This window comes from Neovison vison, chromosome 4 (genome assembly GCF_020171115.1).
Source record: "Neovison vison isolate M4711 chromosome 4, ASM_NN_V1, whole genome shotgun sequence".
Classification (NCBI taxonomy): domain Eukaryota; kingdom Metazoa; phylum Chordata; class Mammalia; order Carnivora; family Mustelidae; genus Neogale; species Neogale vison.
The window spans coordinates 184,575,698-184,591,937 of record NC_058094.1 but is presented as its reverse complement, the minus strand read 5'-3'; the positions used below and the strand labels follow the sequence as shown (position 1 = coordinate 184,591,937).

The 16,240-nt window shown below is 42.6% G+C and overlaps 1 protein-coding gene across 1 annotated transcript in view; it reads right to left on the bottom strand.

Annotated features, from left to right (window-relative positions):
• Nucleotides 1-16,240, bottom strand: part of CHN2 (chimerin 2) — a 290,041-nt gene that overhangs the window by 180,011 nt on the left and 93,790 nt on the right. The gene's annotated exons all lie outside the window — the stretch shown is intronic.

Sequence of the window (16,240 nt, the reverse complement as noted above, 5' to 3'; positions counted from 1 at the left end):
AGCATCAGGCTGTCATGATTTGTCCACTGACAGATCACTTATATTTGGGTGCAGAGCTCTGATATGACAAAGGAAGGACTTGTATTCATATCTGGTACTGTAGTTGTCCCAAATTACACCCTCAATTTAAAATGTAATCTAGTGAAACATAGTTATAGAAGAACTAAAAATGTCATGTAAATAATTCCTGAATCACTTATCCAACTTGCCCTTGACATTTTCACTGGAGTCTAAGTCAACCTCCATCCCCCACTGAAGGCAGAATCTTGATCTATTTTGTTATCTATGTATTTCAGTGCTTAAAACAAGGCTTGGCATACGATAGAAGTTCGATACACATTTGTTGCATAAATGGTCCTTCAATCAGTATTTATTATGAGATCACTATAGGCCAGCCCTGGGCTTAGCATCAAAGAAGTAAAGATACATTTAGAACATGATAAAAGCTTTTGCACAGCAAAGGAAACCATAAGCAAAACAGAAAGTAACCTGTTAAATGCGAGAAGATATTTGCAAATGATATATCCATTAAGGGGTTAATATCCAAAATACATTAAAAAACTTATACAACTCAACACCAAAACACCCCAAATAATCCAATTTAAAATGGGCAGAGGAGCTAAAAAGACATTTTTTTCAAAACATACTTGCAGATGGCCAACAGACACATGATAAGATGCTCAACATCACTCATCACCAGGGAAATATAAATCAAAACCATAACGAGATATCTATCACCTTCCACATGTCAGAATGGCTAAAATTAAATTAAAGAAAAAGAAACTCACAAGAAATAACGTATGTTGGAGAGGCCGTAGAGAAAAAGGAGCCCTCACGCACTGTTGCCGTGCGGACTGGTGCAGCCCCTACGGATAACAGTTTGGAGGGTCCTCAAAAAATTAAAAAGAGAACTATCATATGATCTAGCAATCCCACTCCTGAGTATTTACCCAAAGAAAATGAAAACACTAATTTGAAAAGGTACATGCACCCCTATGTTTCCTGCAGAATTATTTACAATGGCTAAGATAGGGAAGGAGCCCAAGTGTCACTGATAGATGCATGGATAAAGATCTCTCTCTCTCTCTTTCTCTCTCTCTCTCTCACACACACACACACACACACTCACACACACACACTGGACTATTACTCAGCCATAAAGAAAAAAAATGAGATCTTGACACTTTCAACAACACGGATGGACCCAGAGAGAATAATAGTAAGCGAAATAGGTCAGACAGAAAAAGACAAATACTACATGCTTTCACTTATATATGTAATTAAGAAACAAAACAAATGAACAGACCAAGAAAGAACAAGCATAAAAGAGAAAGAAAAAAATCATATCTTAAATATAAAGAACAAACTGATGGTTGTCCGGAGGGGAGGTCAGTGGAGGGTGGGGATGGCTGAAGTAGATAAAAGGGAGTAAGAGGATCCTTATCTTGCTGAACACTGAGTAATTAAAAAAAATTAAAATTGGGACATCTGCCTGGCTCAGCTGATGGAGCACGTGACTCTTGATCATGTGGTTGTAACATCAAGCCCCATGTTGGGCATAGAGTTTACTTTAAAAAAGTAAAAAATAAAATAAACCTAATAAAAGATGGTTCCCACCTCCACAATGTGGTAGGGGGAGAGACATGTGAAAGACATAAGCACGAAAAGCAGCAGCACATAAATATGATAAGCATAGAGATGCTACAGCTGCATTACCCAGACTTTCTTGCCAGTTTCTACCTGTGATGCCTTGGACAAGTCCCTCCATCTCTCTGAGCCTCAGTGTTCTCATCTGTAAAGTGGAGCTCTAACTCTCATGGGGATGACATGTGGATGGCAGAAATTATGGTGGGGGATGTGCAAAGAACCTGATACAAAATAAATGCCAAGGCGTGCAGTTGAAGACATAGTAACAGTGATAAACGGGGCAATGGGAAGCTTTGGGATATGACCGTGGCCTTGAGAACGGTGATGGTTTTACCCCATGCACACATCCTGAGTCTTCAAGCGGTATACATTAAACACACACAGCTTTCTGCATTCATCTCACCTGAGTAAACTGGTTTATAAAAAAGAAAAGACATGCAGTAGACATTTAAAATGCCAGAACAAAGAAAGGGGGCTTAAAGAAGGGTCAATTCTGGAAACAAAGGTGGCCACTGTCAGGAAAGACCCCCCAGCCAACACCTGCCCTCTGGGCAGGGTCTCCTAACATGGCTCCCCATTTGCCAAGTTGTCAGGGGACAGGGTAGCACAGTCCACAGTCCAGCTCTGCCTGGTAGCGAGTAGTCCCATCCCATCAGAAGATGACCCAGGGCTCAACTAAGTCAATGGCCCTGGGAAAGTGATGCAGGCAGTGGAGACCAGAGATGCAAAGGAGCCGAAGCCACACCAGACCCGGGGGAGCTTCTGTCATTGGTTCCATGTGGGCAGGAAGGAAAAGGGAGGGAAAAGTGGAGGATGAGGTTGGGGGATAGATAGAGAAATCAGGCTCTTGGACTATTCTTTATCAACTTCAATGACTCGTTTTGTTCTTTAGCCTTCCTTCAATAGTCATTTTTAGAAACAAGTATTTATTAGGGGAGTTAGTCTTCTAATTTGTGAAACAACATTTTAGATTATTATGTTCTTGTTCAACAAAGATACCTGTCCATTACAGGAGATTTAAAAAAATACCATTGGGCACTAAGAATAAAACTTCGCCTCATATCCCATTACTACAATAACTGTCCTGTTTTGATCTTTATCCTTCTCATTGTTTATATAGTATACATTTTAAAAGTTTTTAATTGCAAAAATGAGATCATATGGTGCCCACTGCTTTATAGCCTGATTTTTAAAAATTAAATGTGAACATGATTACATATCATTTAATATTCTTCTACATGATCAATTTTAACGATCTGCAAGTATTACATGGATATATCATAATTTACTTTTATGTTCTCCCTTATGTGAACACTTAAGTTGCTTCCATTTTTTTCTATTACCAAACATTCCTGTCGATACATCTTTGCACACATCCTTGATTTTAGTGTTCATTTCATGTATTTCATCTGCACAATAATGTCAGAATGAGGGAAGGAAAGTGAAGTAAACACATAGAGTTGTTGATGATACTCTTTGCAGGAATTACTCCAACCACAAGTCCCTCCTCCCTGGAAATGCCATGTGCCTGCTCCACATGGGCTGGAATGGAGTGGGTGAATCCCATCAGAAGTAGGGAGTGTCTTGCTTGGCCTGTGATTCCAGGAATCAGCACTCAAGCCCCTCAGTGCTACGCTCCCAGAGCCCGGCCAGTTGGGAGCCATACCAAGGCCAGGGCAGTGTCAACGAGCCAGGCAAGATGGGCTTCCCCCATGCCCCATTCCGGGAGACAGGTGATAGCCTAGCCTTCACAGCAAAGGAGCTAAGAAAGACACATCACCTCTCCTTACAGCCCTGCAAAGATCGGGGGAGGGGTAGCCTTGGACTGGGCATTCTGCCTTTCAGCAGAATACCCTAGCACATGCTAAGCCAAGAAAGGACAGTGACAGTGGGAAGGAAAAGGAGGAGCAATATAAGAAAACTCTGTCATCTGAGATGGCATGATTCCGCCCCCTAGGCCACTGGAAATATATTGATAGGTGGGGGGAGGAGGTGAGCACATCATTTGGCTTTTGGGAGTAGAGAAGGGGCAGGCAACTTAGGAGGGTACCTGAGGGGGAGGGGCTTGCACCCCACTCAGATATACAAAAGTGGAATAAGCCAACAGGAAAAAAATTTAAAAAGAGAAAAAGAGCACTGCTCCTCTCCAGACTGCTCATCTGCAGAACTGAACTAAGCTAAACTGAGCTAACACCAAAAGAACAGTGTCATTCCAAACTCTTTTTAAATCCTGGTACAAAGTCTACTATTTTTAGCTTAAAGAGGGATTTCGGTTGCTTTTTAAAATTTATTATTGCAAAAGACTATGGCCTATTAATTCTGTCTTTGCTCTAATAGTAGATAACCTCCAGATAAGGTCTCTGGTTTTTAATCCTTCATTTGTTCGATCACTGACTGACCGTTCATCACACAGTGATGAACTGTAATTGATTGGTAATTCACTCTGCAGGACATGGCATTGCCAGGTATTGAGTGTATGGTCCCGAGCAGAACGGACCCCTGTGCTCATGCAGCTGTGGGCTTGTGCGGAGAACACAACTGACAGAGAGGCAAATAAATTATTTTTTTTAAGATTTTATTTATTTATTTGACAGTCAGAGATCACAAGTAGGCAGAGAGGCAGGCAGAGAGAGAGAAGGGGAAGCAGGCTCCCTGCTGAGCAGAGAGGCCGATGTGGGGCTTGAACCCACAACCCTGGGATCGTGACCTGAGCTGAAAGCAGAGGCTTTAACCCACTGAGCCACCCAGGCAACCCGAGGCAAATAAATTATTGTAGATAAAATGCTATAGAGGAAATAAAGAAAGTGCCATCATGAGACTAACAAGGCAGACCTGCTTAGGTAGCTACAGAAAGCATCTCTGAGAAAGGGCACAACAGGACTGTTAGTCATCCAATTAGTGGATTTTCCTTCTGGGCACACAGGAAGACTACATGCCCAGCCCCTTGCATCAGAGGGGGGCCATGTGGAATGTGGGTGTGTGCAATGCTTTCCACTTTTCCAGGCCTGGCCTAAACAATCCTCCACGTGTTCCTTATTTCTCACCAGAAAGCAGGTCATTCTACAGAGGATTCCCAGAAAGCCAGGGGGTTGGAGGGGGTCACATAATGGAATGGTTTGGTGGCCATGGGGCATAAGCTCCCATTCTTACTTCTGATTTACACACACATCAATCACAATGGCCTATGACCTGAAGGCAAATAAATTCTATTTTTTAAGCCACTAAGATTTAGAGTTGTAAGTGATTAACTATTCTGAATAAGAGAGGAGGCAAGGTTACACTAAGACCAAAAGGGTATGCAGAAATCAACTGTTGGGAGACCTGGAACAAGGATATTCAAAGCAGAAGAAGCAGCATGAACCAAGGGCCAAGGCAGGAAACCCATGGAACTGACAGAAAGTTGGAAGGGTTGGAGCCAGGTAAGCCAAGAAGTAACATGAGGAAAGGCTGCAGTGACAGGAGGGGCAGGTGACACAGAGACCTGCAGACAATGCTAAGAAGTTTGCATTCCTTCTACTTTCTCCATATTTTACAACTCTGCCAATACAGTTATTTATGTCAGGGTATCCAGTAGATACTATTCAATGACTTATTTAAAATGATCAAAATCCAGAAAGATACACCACTAAGTGTATTAGTTTCTTTTTGCTGCTATAACAAATCACCACAAACTTAATGGGCTTAAAATAACCCAAATTAATTGCCATATGGTTCTGGAGGTCAGAAGCTCAAAACGGCACTCACTGGGTTAAAATCAAGGTGTCTACAGGGCTGAGTTCCTTCTGGAGCTCTAGGGAGGAATCCTTTTTTTGCCTTTTCCAGCTTCTAGAAGCCAGCTGCATTCCTTGGCTCATGATCTCTTTCTCTATCTTCAAAAGCCAACTTGATAGCATCCTCAAGTCTCTCTGTGACCCTGTATCTCTTGTTTCCCCATTGTCACAAGTTCCAAGGATGAGGATGGGGACATCTTTGGGGGCTGTTATTTTGCCCACCACACTAGAAATGCCATTATTCAGGGGCGCCTGGGTGGCTCAGTTGGTTAAGCAGCTGCCTTAGGCTCGGGTCATGATCCCAGCGTCCTGGGATTGAGTCCCACATAGGGCTCCTTGCTCAGAAGAGAGCCTGCTTCTCCCTCTGCCTCTGCCTGCCTCTCTGTCTGCCCGTGCTCACTCTCTCGCCCTCTCTCTGACAAATAAATAAAATCTTAAAAAAAAAAAAATTTAGAAATGCCATTATTCAGTTATAAGGTTTTTTGTTTGTTTGTTTTTGTTTTTAATTTATTTGACAGAGAGACAGAGAGAGAGGTAACATGGACAGGGGGAGTGAGAGAAGGAGCAGCAGGCCTCCCATAGAGCAGGGAGCCTGATGCGGGGCTCGATCCCAGGACCCTGGGGTCACGACCCGAGCCAAAGGCAGACACTTAACCACTGAGCCACCCAGGTGCCCACCATTATTCAGTTATAAACTGAAGTCGACCAAACCATAGTGAGAAACTGTGTAACTCATAGACTCCTCTTATTATTTCCCCCCAAACTGAATATTTTACAAGATTTGATTTCTAAAACAAAGTTATAATGTAATTACTTATACACAGTGATTGTCATGTAAATTTTTTTTTATTAGATTTTTCAAAAATATATAAAAGGAGGTTGTGGGGGTATCTGGGTGGCTCAGTCGGTGAAGCATCTGACTCTTGATTTTTGGCTCAGGTCATGATTTCAGGGTTGTGAGATGGAGTCCCAGTTCTGGCTTCATTCTGGGCATAGAGACTGCTTAAGATATTCTCTCTCTCTCTCTCTCTCTCTCTCTCTCTCTCTCGGGCTCCCCCGCCCCAGCTCCTGTGCACTCACTCTCTCCTACTTCATCCCACTTCCACCCCACTCTTTCTCTCTCTTGAAAAAAAAAGGGGGGGGTTGCAGACCTCTAAAAATATTTGAAGTGATCCTGAATTGGGGGCCACTAGACTTACGGAAAATTAGGCTCCTCATGTCGCAATTGCCTGGGTCTGGACAAAAGATTTAACAGAAGGGGAAACAATGAACAGGGATAAGGTGTATCTGGGTTATACCCCTTTTGTTTTCCCTAAAAGTTTGGGGGCTACTCTTTAAAAATGTCATCACAATAAAATTATATTCTTAATACTAAAGAGGCTTGGACATAACCCATCACATCTCAAACACAGAGGACTAATTATTACACACACTTCACACCTCTGGAGGGAAATGCTCATTATTGTGTTAGAGGACAGGAATCTGGCAACTCGGCAGAATGCAAATGACCCAGAGCAATTCCACTTGAGCTCGCTTGATTACATTCCCATGTTGTCCCTCAAGGATGCTAACAAAGCTACTGGGACAGGAGGGACTTTGTAGTGGTTCTTATGTATCGATTCCACTGGATTAAGTGGTCTGCTACAACATTTAAATAATAAGCAAAACACTTGAAAAATCACCCCGGACACCAGATTCCCTGGGCATTTGCTCTTGGGGTAAATCTGCCACAGCACCAGGATGCTGTGATTTATGTAACAACTGCTCTACCACTTTCTTCCTTCTTTCAGCTCTGGGATCTCCTTTCCCTACAACCTCCCTGAGGCCACACCCACCTTCTAGGCGGTCCGCCATCTGCAGTGATGCATTCTGGAGGGATTTTAGTCTTCCCCTCACTACCCTCCCCTTCTATAGGTTTTGCTTTGCGGATCCTCTTTACTGTTTATTAAACGGGTTACTTAATCGGAACACTCTCCTTTCTTTTACATGATGCCAGGACTTCCATTTTCAGGAGATACTATCATTAACTTCTCAGGAAATGTTTACATTTGTTTAAATTGACTATGGTTTTTAAGCCTGAAACACCCTCCCAGGAACCTGATAAAACAACATGACACTTTCAGATCTGATGCCTAAGACAGAGCTAGTTTAGGGACCACAGATTTGCTAGCTCATGCTGTGTGCTACCAATGATGCCAATGAATTCACACACACTAGCTTTCACACCCCATCCTAAGAAGGCCTAACTCACAACGGAACCAAAGGCCAATCACAGCACTCAGAATACTCTGAGATATTTGCTTGACACTGATTCTACATTTTGCCCACTAGATGTGAGCACTCTAGACATGGAACACAGAAATCCAAGACACAAATGAGATTCAAGTAAGTATGTATATTTAAAGGTTTGGTGGAGGGTAAGGGAGCAGTGGAAGGAAAAAAAGGAGACGGAGATCCTAGGAGAGGAAGGCAATAACAAAGGGGCGCCTGGGTGGCTCAGTGGGTTAATCCTCTGCCTTCTGCTCAGGTCATGATCTCAGGGTCCTGAAATCGAGCCCCGCTTTGGGCTCTCTACTCAGCGGGGAGCCTGCTTTCCCCCTCTTCCCTCTGCCTGCCTGCCTACTTGTGATCTCTCTTTCTCTCTCTGTCAAATAAATAAATAAGATCTTTAAAAAAAAAAAAAAAGAATAGAAAAAGAAGGAAGGGGGAAATGAAGGCAAGTCAAGAGAGATCCCTGTTACATAGCTGGGCTTTCTTATTCAGAAAAATACAATTTGGGCCTGATGTGTTCCTTTCTGGCAGTCGGTAGCACTCCTCCACAAGTAAACTTTATCAGACTTTTCATTCTCTGCAATGCAAACGAGGCAGCTAACTGTACAATTGCTTTGATTACTTGGTCTCTAAAAATTAGCCAGCTATTGACTCAACTTTCCTTTTTATCATGCCTCCAAGATGAAACAAATGCAAAAATTTTTTAACAAATCACAAGCTTTGTGATAAATCAGGGTAAGTGCCAGAACTATTGTGAAACTATTTTGTTTTCAGATAAAAACAAAATTCATCTTTGTCATCGAGGAGACTCTCCATACTGAAGTGCTGGGCAAATATAAGCATGAACTTAAGTGTGGAGAATCTGAACAGCAGATAAAGGGTTGTTCTTTCTAAGCCATTTCTATCCCTAGCACCTAAAGCAGGATGGCCTGACATAGCAAAGGCTCAAAAATACGTTGTCAGACATGGCTGTTTTATATCTTTTTGAAGCCTTCATATATGTAGCTACCGTTTGAACCAGGAACATTCATGAGCTATCTGTCCCTTAAATGTATTCTGTTAGGTTAACTCTTCCCCTGCCTTGAAAGACATTTAGGGCAAATCTCATGTCTTCAGATTACTTTTAGATAATAAGAAGTCTGTCCACATGAAGTAGAGTAATTAGCATGTTCAGTCCAACGAAATATTTTGAACTCAATTCAAAGATAGAGCTCACTGCCTTCCAGGCTCGCTCTGTTTCTGGCTACTTGCCTGAGGTGGGAGAAATCTATCCCATCACTTGCCCTTTGATCCTTCCTCCTCCATCTTTCCAGGTGCCCTTTCAGATTGGGATGGGAGGAGAGGAGGGGTGGGAGAGGTCTTACTCGATTCACGTGGTTAAAAGAAGGCTTAGGTGCTCTCCCAGCAAGGATTTAAAGCGTACTCTTCTCTGGCGGTGATTTCATGTGTTCTCTCCTAAAATTACTGGGGAGCTCTCACCTGTAATAAATGCTGGTTGCTTAGGGCTCCTTCCTCGGCCACTGGAAATCTGGAGGCTCACCCTCCTTTTGATGTCATTTTACCCTCCAAGCGACTCTCCTGGATGACCATCTCTGAGCCTTCGTTGCATCTGCTTCATGGGAAACATCCTTTGCCCTGACAAATGCCTGATACCCAATGCACCCTCGAGGTGACAAACTGAGAGCAACCTGACCTTTAGACCTCCTGGAGTGAGACAGGTCCCAGTCCACTGTGTCCCCCAAAATGCAGAGGACACTTATTAAACCCTCCAAGAGGCCCAGTTGAAGCTACTCTCCCTGTGCTTGAGAAAAGGGGTGGGCTTGCTCCACAGCTTTTCAGAGAGGGTGAGATTTGGAGCACCATGTGTGGTTTGCTTCAAAATTCTAACTCTCTACCTTGCTGCACCCCCAGATGTGCATGAGAAGTCAAGAGTCATAAAGCCCCCATGTGTCCTTTGCTTTTTCTCTTCCACGTGGTGGTCTTGCCCAAATCTTGAAATGGCACATTTATTATACTGGGTGCTCAGCCAACACCAAGATTCAAATAGTTCCTTTTGGGGGCACCTGGGTGGCTCAGTCAGTTAAGTGCCTGCCTTCGGCTCAGGTCGTGATCTCAGGGTCCTGGGATCGAGCACATCGGGCTCCCTGCTTAGTGGGGAGCCTGCCCCTCCCTCTCCCTCTGCTGCTCCCCCTGCTTGTGCTCTCTCTCTTTCTGTCAAATAAATAAATAAAATCTTTTAAAAAAATAAAAAATAAAATAGTTCTCTTCTCACAATGTATTATTCAAAAACAGTCCATTTTATACTAAAATTTGAACATCTAGATTTCCAAAGTAGACTAATCAAGACAATGATTCTTCACTTGATTGCATTTTATAGTTTTTTATGTGGTTTGGGTAGGAGGTGGCTCTCTTCACAAATCACAGCTTGGAGAAACCTCTCTGGATGTGTTTTTTACTTGCTCCCTCTGTCATTTTTGGTTTCTTAGCTCTCAGCTACGGCCCATATCATCTCAGTCTCCTGGGAATATCACAGGATCAGGTTTCAGTCATCTGCAAAGTTGGATTGGTTCACTATTTATGTCCTCTACTTTCTCCATGAACTTCTGTGAAACTGTGAAATTGAACTATTTGAGTTAGGAGCCTATTTTTAGGAACTAACCCCATGGCTTTTTGTGTGTTTGTTTTGTATGCTGTCCCTGCAGCCACTGACCCTTGCCCATTCCGTCAGCTAGGACTACTGCTTTTATGACTTTACAGAGAAGAGATGACACAGCATAATGGCAGAAAACAAAGAAATGGATTATTTTCTATTTCAAAATCTTGGGCCCCAGAATTGGCTGAAGATTTGGCAGGATGAGTATTAAGTAAACAAAGACTTTGTTCAAGTCCCAGAGGCCAGGGGAGGCTAAGAGACCAGTGGCTAGTGGTAGAAAGGTATCAGAGAATAGGGGTCTTTAAGAAGCAGACACAAACCCCACCCATCTCTAGGCAGAGCCGTTAGAGGAGTAGATAAGGGAACCCTTCTTGTAGAACTATGGAGAATGAGGTCAGGAGCACTGTACCTGCCTGTCCTGGCACAGTATGAAGGAGGAGGAGATGCCAAGGTGGAGATGTGTGTGTGCTGTGTTAGGATTAGGGTTAGGCCTCATCAGTTCTGAGTTTGATCTGGAGCTCTGCTCTAAAAAGGAGGTCCATTTTTGGATTCAGTTGGGATCAAGGGCAGCACCAGTAGAAGACTCACTCCTGAGGGGGGCTCTCAGATGCTCCTGGCCTTTTTGTGGTGTCCTGCACTCCAGAAACTCCAGACCCTGCCCAGAACTCCCCTCATCCTGGCTCTGAAAGCACAACATGGCACATGGGAAAGGGCTGCAGATCTGGACCTGGGGAGTGAACACGAGCTTAGCCAGGTGACCCATCTCATCTTACCTACAGTATATGAATGGTCCAACTTGCCCGACTTCATCAAAACAACTACAGTAGAATGAGAATGGTCTGGAGTCTTTGTTTGTTTGTTTGTTTAAGAATTTATTTATTCATGAGAGAGAGAGAGAGAGCAGGAGGCAGGGCGGGGGAGAGGGAGAGAATCTGAAGCAGACTCCACACTGAGTGCAGAGGCAACATGAGGCTTGATACAAGACAGCAAGATCATGACCTGTGCAGAAACCAAGAATAGGACACTTAATGACGGAGCCATCCAGGCGCCCCTGTCTTAAGTATATATACTGCTTGGAAGAAGTACTTATTACCACCATGACTGCAGATTTGTCTTTTCCTTTCTCTTCAAGTAAGTCAAACAAATTTTCTGTCTAGGGCACAAATAAAATCTCCAACTTAAAAATACATTTCCACTATCTTTCTTGAAACGGACACCTCAGCTAGAGGGGAGCAGGCCGCTTTGAGGGCTGGGAGGTGAAGCCCTATCGTATCCCCCTGTAGCACCGGAAGTTTATGAGACGCGCTTCCACTTGTGGACAGAGGCAAAGCCGAGGAACCCTGAGGAAGGGCTGGCAATCAGGCCGGAGGACGTCTAGAGTAAGGTCACCAGCCTCTTCCAAACTGGCCACTGCAACTGTACTTGTCTAAGAGAGTTAGGTACAGGAGTATAGTGTAGCAGAGAGCCATTTTTTTTTAAATGATGAAATGTACATAACAAATTCACCACCTTCAGTATTTTTAAGTGCATGTTCAGAGCCATTAAGAATATTCATATGGTCATGCAACCATCACGGCCATCCACCTCCAGGACTTTTTAATCACCCCACACTGAAGCTTGTGCCCATTAAACAAGAACTTCCCATTCCCTCCAGCCTCTGGCAACCACTCTCCCACTTTCTGTCTCTATGAACTTGGCTACTCTATGTCATTATATAAGTGGAATCACACAGTATTTGTCTTTTTGTGTTTGGCTTACATCACTTAGCCTAATGTCTTTAACGCTCATCCATGTTGTAGCATGTATCAGAATTCCATTCCTTTATAAAGGTTGCATAGTACTCCAGTGTGTGACTGTGTGTGGGGGGGGGGTGTGCGCGTGTGCGCACACGCATGTGTGTGCTACATTTCGCTCATCCATCCATCCATTGATAATGGGTTCTTTCTACCTTCTGACTGTCATGAATCATGTTGTTACGAATGTGGGTGTGCAAATAGCTTTTCAAGTTCGTTCTTTCAATTCTTTTGGGTAGCAGAGAGTAATTTTAAAATGTAATTTTAGAAGAAAATAGAAGAAAGTAGAAGAAAACTAGTACCTGCTAGAAAAACCTAAAATAATGAAATTTACCTTTCTAAGGATTCAAAAAGGAAGCTATTGTTAGGATTTTCAGAGCTCATGTTATAAATGCTTTTCTCACTACAAAACTTTTGAGAAAAATGACAAAGAACTTTTTAGACTCTATTTATTAGAGAATTATGCAAAAGTCAGGAATTAATTATTTTCATAATTGCCAAATTTTACACCTGTCATTTATATATTTAATGTTAAGATTATAGCTTTAATTATCAAAATTGACTAAGAGAACATGGAAATATATTCATTCAATTTCTTAGAATATTTTGGTTGGAGCTAACGTCATACATACATAAATAAACATTTTGAAAATACTTCATGTGGTTACATGTAGCTCTAAGAGAATATTATGCTTTACATGATAACTTTATTCCTGTGTTTTAGCAAATGCCTACAAGTAAATCTAATTTAAATGGGTGAAAACAAGGCATTTACTATTTAAAGACTCCCTAAAGAAAAGCTTTTGGAAAATACACTTTTTGTTATTCAAATGATCACCTGTTAATTTATCTACTTCAGAATATCATGTTCTGGTACTTTCTGAAAAAGAGAAATTCTTCCAGTCTGAAAAATGAGTCACCACTTTCTTTTTATAAAACTTTACCAATTGGGCTCATCATATTATTTTGTTGGCTCAAAGTATTATGCTGTATCTTTGGCTATTTTGAGCACACTTAAAAGTAGAAAAGAGCATCTTTCAACATTGAGAAAGAATGTAAAAGGACAATATTTTCCCAAGATTGTCCATGCAGAAGCCAGCTGTCAAAGGCCCAGGGAGACACTGCATGCTTTAATGAATTGTCTCACCTTCTCCTTACCTCCTCTCACCAACTCACTTTTGTTTCTTCTACTTCATTAATGGCCAATTCCTATCTCTTCTCTTTTCAGGATATTTCTGGCCTCACTCTCTTCTCTTCTGTCTGAAATGCCCTAGTTCAAGACATCCCTGACTTTTGTTTAGTGTGTTGTCTCCAGACTCTCATCATTTGCCACTGCTTCTGTTCTCAAGTCCACACTCCTCCGCTTGACACAGAAGACCTCCCATAATCTGACCCTGATCTTTTTCCCTAGTCTAACTTGTGCTTTTATCTTCCATGCACCCCGGACAATAATGAAATTTATTCCTTCTGGGTTCCCGCCGGGTTCCTGCCTCCAGATCTTCGCTCCATGCTATTTTCTCTGTCTTCCCTCTTTCTCCTTCCTGGAGAACTCAGGCTCTCCTGTGTATTCTCATGGGGAGTTACTGATTTGTCTCTTAAGATGCTTGTCCCTTTCTACTACACATGTCAGTTCTCTGTGTTTATATCTCAGTCCCTCATGCCTCCTATCCAATAAAAGTTCAGGAATGATCATGGGATACCAAGCAGTATCAGTAACCTTGTTTCATAATTGTATTACTCCTATGAACAGTCAGAGTTTTGAGTTATGTGCAATAATAGTAAAATAATACACAGAAGACATGTTGTGCTTTCCAAATCTATTACCTATTATCACAAGACTTCTGAAAGAGATGACATCTCCAATCTTCATTTGACATATGAGCAAGCAAAGATCTAGGAAAAACCAGTGCTGCTGTATCAGCTGAATAGGAATTTCTGAAGGTGCTAGAAAAACATAGCACATTCACAAAAATGAAGCTCAGCCTGACCACGCACCCTTTGCTCTAGTCTCCAAAACAGCATTACCTAGGAACTCAGGAATGTCTTGATTTATGAGGATCATCAAGATTAACAAAACTTCAGATGAGACATAAGAGTGAGTGTGTTCTCTCATGAAAATAGAAATTGACTTGGATCACTTACTAGTAATGTTCTCTAGGATAGATTCTCCTTTTTATTTTTATTTTTTAAAGACTTTTAAAAATTTATTTGAGAGAAAGAGAACATGAGCAGGAGGAGGGGCAGCAGGAGAAGCACCCCTACTAAGCAGGGAAGCCTAATGAGGGGCTCAATCCCAGGACCCTGGGATCATGACCTGAGCCGAAGGCAGCCACCCAACTAACTGAGGCCCTCAGGTGCCCCCAGATTCTCCTTTTTAATCCAGAGTAGCCATTAGCAGGTATCTGCTTGGATTTGCCTTGACCCAAGTGCAAATCTCACCTCCAGCCAAGCTCCCATCATTGAGGTAACTGTACAAAGAATCGGGCTAGTGACAAAGTATCCCCAAGAGTACCCCCCCACCCCCCACTGGCAAGGCAAGTCATAGGAAGTTAATTGTATATCTGGCTTCCATTAAGCCTCTTTGAACTGCTAAAGAGATTTGGAGCATTTTACCTCTTTTGTCCATCATTTTTTCAATGGAGTACACATATGCCATTAGAAAGGAGTGTTTTTCAAAAGTATACAATGGAAAGGAACCCAGCCCTGTAGCATGCAAATACCCTTGCCAAAGCCAGCAGAGTCTGTTAGGCAAATCCTCTCTTGGAGGTACCCTTAATACTCTTCGGTGTGTCCAACAGCTCTCTGTTTTACCCCCTAACACTCAGCAACATACAAACTCTTTACCCAGAACACTGGGGATCCTTACATATAGAGCATTTTAGCATATGTTTAATAAAATACATTTGATATATCTATATGTTTTAAAAGATGATTAAACATAAACATTCCCTTTTTGGAGTAATCCTGGCTGTGAGCTTCTCAGCCCTTGCCCTTGTTTCTGCAACACAGATGATTTCTAGCATGTGGTGCCCATGGAAAGCTCAGCCAAGATCATGCCATTTTTCCCTCCTCTGGGACCCAACGCCCAACAGCTCAGACATCAGTGAGGCCTCCCACAAGACCCTGTTGGCTCAAGGCCCTTTGTTAATTTGCCTAATCCTTTCTGCTGGCAAAGGCAGTAATGCCACTGAGTCCAGATCTGCATTAGTCAATAATCTGCTTCTCAGGTGTTCATTTCTCTTGCTCTCACTAATAGATATGAAGAGATGGGAGACAGGCTCAACAGCCAAGTGTTCTGGGCTTCAGCTATGCTGAAGGTGGAAGCATTGGTAGAAAAGCCTTAATAACCATAAGTGGATGATCTTGTGGCTTTATGTACCTTTCTAGACTCCTGAGATTTACTGTTGGGTAGTTTCTGCTAAAGAATTGCCATGGTGTTCTCTCAGACCCTCAGACTAGCATTTCAGAAAAGTAGAAGTTAAACTCCAGCTCCGGGTTGTCAAACATCTTATGTCAGTTGCTTAACCTGCTTCTTTCTCTGCCAAACAAGACCTCCACTGGCCTCTGTCTATAGGCGCATCTGTGGGCCCCTGGACAAGCCATGGTGCTGGGCAAGAAGGACGGTTATGCCCTGGATTAAGCAGGAGGCTTTGTTGTGGTACACAGGTGCTTTCTCTTTATAATGTCTAAGTAGACACAAAACAGGAAGAAAAGGAAAATAACCAGCAGGAGGGGAATTTGTAAGAATGAACTTTTATGTGATAAGAAAAGGGACTGTGTCCATCTTACTACAGTTATAATTATATTGAATATCTTCCCTGTCCAAGGCACTTTGTAGGTGCTAAAAACACCTACAAACACAATCCCTGACCTCAGTGTGTTTACGTTTGGTGTGTATATCTTTGGGCATGTCTGTGTGTTGCGACTATATGTGTGTGTATATGTGTCCATGCATGTGGGTGTGGGGTCACAGCTAAATTGAGGTACACTGCAGCTTGCTATTCTAAGGAGCATGGTCTACATGGGGAGTCCAGGCTGACGGGCAAGGATCTGGAAAAGCTTCACAGACAAGTCTGTGTGTGTGCTGGGCCTGGACAGGAATAGAA